Source organism: Asterias amurensis, chromosome 13, assembly GCF_032118995.1.
Source record: "Asterias amurensis chromosome 13, ASM3211899v1".
NCBI classification, from domain to species: Eukaryota; Metazoa; Echinodermata; class Asteroidea; order Forcipulatida; family Asteriidae; genus Asterias; species Asterias amurensis.
In genome coordinates, this window is record NC_092660.1 from 15199874 (window position 1) to 15203861 (window position 3988).

Genomic DNA, 3988 nt, shown 5'->3' on the forward strand with positions numbered 1-3988 from the left:
GTATATATAGCTCTATGCATTTAACCAATATACCCCAACTGGCAAGATGGAATTTGGCTCGATGAACTTTCAAGAATGTTCATGATCAGTCAATGACCATGCCTAAAACAGTTCATAACATGTTCATTACAGCAGATCATGAACCAATTTCAAGAACTGTTTATCTGTTCAATTGATGGACGTTTGAAAGGGGAACAAAAGGGAAGCGACGAGTTCTTTATTGGCCGTTTAAAACCAGCCAGGTGATAAAGGCCCGAGCAGAAGGCGAGGGCCTTTATTGCACGGCAACATACGTTTAAGAACATGTCACTACTCTTTTATTCCCATTAATAATAATGCCCTTTTGTTAAAAAGCGCGCTTAGAAATAGATATGTGTGCGCACTTAGAAATACATTACGCCCTGTTACTAAAAGCTATGAATTGCGTGTTTGGCATGAGTATATTGGCGTACGTGCAAGCCTGACACGAGGAAGCCAGCTTTCAGCTGGGCCCAATTTCACGGCTCCGCTTGCCGTAAGCAAAGAATCAGCGCTTGCGGAAGCAGGGAATTCTGTGTATACGGCAAGCGTATTTCACGGGTTAGCGGTAAATTTTGGCTTTTGTGCGTGCCTACTCCACGTTTCTAGGCATTCTGCGCTTGAAAGGCAAGCACATGAAGCCGGTTATAAACAGCTCCAGCTGGGCCAAATTTCATGGCACTGCTTACGGTAAGCAGAGAATCAGCGCTTACCAAAGCAGGGAATTCTGTGTATACGGCACGCGTATTTCACGGTTTTGCGGCGAATTTGGCTTTTGCGCGTGACGTTTCTAGGCATTCTACGCTTGAAAGGCTAGCACATAAAACCGGTTATAAACAGCTCCAGCTGGGCCCAATTTCATGGCACTGCTTACGGTAAGCAGAGAATCAGCGCTTACGGAAGCAGGGAATTATGTGTATACGGCAAGCATATTTCTCGGGTTAGCGGCAAATTTTGGCTTTTGTGCGTGCCTACTCCATGTTTATAGGCATTCTACGCTTAAAAGGCTAGCAATTAAGAAATCCGGTTATAAACAGCTCCAGCTGGGCCTAATTTCATGGCACTGCCTTACGGAAGCAGGGAATTCTGTATATTGGCAAACGTATTTCACGGGTTAGCGGCGAATTTTGGCTTTTGCGCATGCCTACTCTACGTTTCTAGGCATTCTACGCTTAAAAGGCTAGCAAAGAAATCCGGTTATAAACGGCTCCAGCTGGGCCCAATTTCATGGCACTGCTTACGATAGGCAGAGAATCAGCGCTTACGGTAGCAGGGAATTCTTTGTATACGGCAAGCATATTTCACTGGTTAGCGGCGAATTTGGGCTTTTGCGCGTGACGTTTCTAGCCATTCTACGCTTGAAAGGCAAGCAAATAAAGCCGGTTATAAACAGCTCCAGCTGTACCCAATTTCATGGCACTGCTTACGATAAGCAGAGAATCAGCGCTTACGGAAGCAGGGAATTCTGTGTATACGGCAAGCGTATTTCACAAGTTAGCGGCGTATTTTGGCTTTTGCGCGTGACGTTTCTAGGCATTCTACGCTTGAAAGGCTAGCACATAAAACCGGTTATAAACAGCTCCAGCTGGGCCCAAATTCATGGCACTGCTTACGGTAAGCAGAGAATCAGCGCTTACGGAAGCAGGGAATTCTGTGTATACGGCAAGCGTATTTCACAAGTTAGCGGCGTATTTTGGCTTTTGCGCGTGCCTATTCAACGTTTCTAGGCATTCTACGCTTAAAAGGCGAGCAACGAAATCCGGTTATAAACAGCTCCAGCTGGGCCTAATTTTATGGCACTGCTAACGGTAAGCAGAGAATCAGCGCATACGGAAGCAGGGAATTTTGTGTATATGGCAAGTGTATTTCATGGGCTTGCGGCAAATTTAGGCTTTTGCACAAGCCTACTCCACGCTTCTAGGCATTCTACGCTTAAAAGGCTAGCTCAGAAATTTGGCACTTGCACGTAAGCGGGGAAATCGTGATGGTAAGCGCGGAATTCGGCGGTAAGCAGAGCCATGAAATTGGGCCCTGTTCATTCTCACCCATTTTAACACCTCAGGTTTTGCGCTCTCCACCAATAGGAGTAGCGAAACTGTCTTGAGTATTTATGAAGGGATTTTTATAAATTTCATGAATTTTCAGTAAAACTTCCGTCTAAGCTTTCTTAGTTTGCAGTTTATTAACTTTAATCAATTATCATAACTCGACTGTGTATCAGCTCCCTGGCATATGTTATTTTTAGTATCCGTATGTCATTGCTGGTAATGCTCATTAACATAATTATCAATCACTTTACTTTGAAGTGCTTTCTTTTGCCATTATAGTAAGTTTTAAAATGTTCAATTTGTGTTGCCAGGTTTTTATTCATTCAAACTTACATTTATTTTCATATGAAATCAAGTACAAACAATTGTTTTTTAAAGGATAACCAATAAACAAACAAGTTCTTTGGTTTGTATCCCACTCCAGTGAATTTGTCTTTGTTCACCCCAAAATCATTTACAATTTGCCAGGTCAGTAATTTCCTTTGATATGATTTGAAAATTTGCACGGTGGAAGTTTTATTATTGTACACAGTAAAACATCTGTTTTGAGAAGTGTTTGTTTTAAAGACCGTTGGTTAACGACTCTTTATTCCAGAACTTCAAACATAGAATTAATCTGCAACAAAATCTATACAAAAAGTGATTGCGTTTTTAAAAACCTGTGTCATTTGTCTCAACATGGGAAGAATTTTCCCTTTATATAGGAATACAAGCTTGAAAGCATTACCGCTGTAACGATTCTTATGTTCAATTTGTGAGTGGGGTTCAAAATTGTTACCCCTGGCATCCCAAAAAGGTTAAATGTTTCTCAAAATGCATTCCAGAGTTCAATATGGTCCAACTGGAAAGAATTTAGTCAAAATAGGATACAATAATAGGGATATCCGAGAAGCGTTACTGCGGTAATGCTTTTTTATTCAATTGGGGGGGGGGGGGGGGGAGGGAATAAAAAGTGGTACCCTGTTTTCCATACTCGGACGTGTGTACTTCTCAAACGATGCACTGTACTATCCAAAGATGTTGTACTTCTTACCACTTAAAGTTTTCTTATTGGATTTTCAGAGTTTCATTGTCCAAAATAGGGAGAGTAGTTCCTATAGAAACACAATCTGAGAAGCATTACTGTAGTGACGCTTCTTACATTAAATTTTGGGGTGGCCAGTTTCTGTTAAAGCCATTGGACACTATTGGTAATTGTCAAAGACCAGTCTTCCCACTTGCTGTATCTCAACATATTATGCATATAATAATAAACCAGTGAAAATTTGAGCTCGATTGGTCGTCGAAGTTGCAAGATAAGGCCGTGTCCCGAAACGGCGACTTCGGCTACAGCTACGGCTAGGGCGCGCGCGTCTGCCTATCCTTCAACACTGATAGACGCGTTGATCTAGCCGTAGCTGAAGCCGAAGTCGTCGTTTCGAACACGGCCTAACTATGAAAAAAAAATACCCTTGTCACACAAAGTTGTGTGCTTTCAGATGCTTGATTACGGGACCTCAAATTCTAAACTTGAGGTATCGAAATCAAATTCGTGGAAAATTATTTCTTCTTTCTCGAAAACTGTCCCACTTCAGAGGGAGCCGTTTCTCACAATGTTTTATACTACGAACCTCTCCCATTACTCATTACCAAGTAAGGTTTTATGCTAATAATTATTTTGAGTAATTTACCAGTATAAGTAGTGTCCACTGCCTTTAAGTTATTTTTCTGTGCTTAGAAAGTTTTTGTGCTTCCAGGCATAATGAAATACGTCCTACGTTCCAGTCTATTTCCTGGCAGGCAATACATTCCACTGCTCATGTTCTGAAAAAATATGCTGTATAATAACAACCAAATAAATAGGCTGGATTTCTGAATAAAACTATTGGAAAAAGTCATAAAAACAGAACTTTGATAGCGCCCTCTATTGACAGCCTAAATTC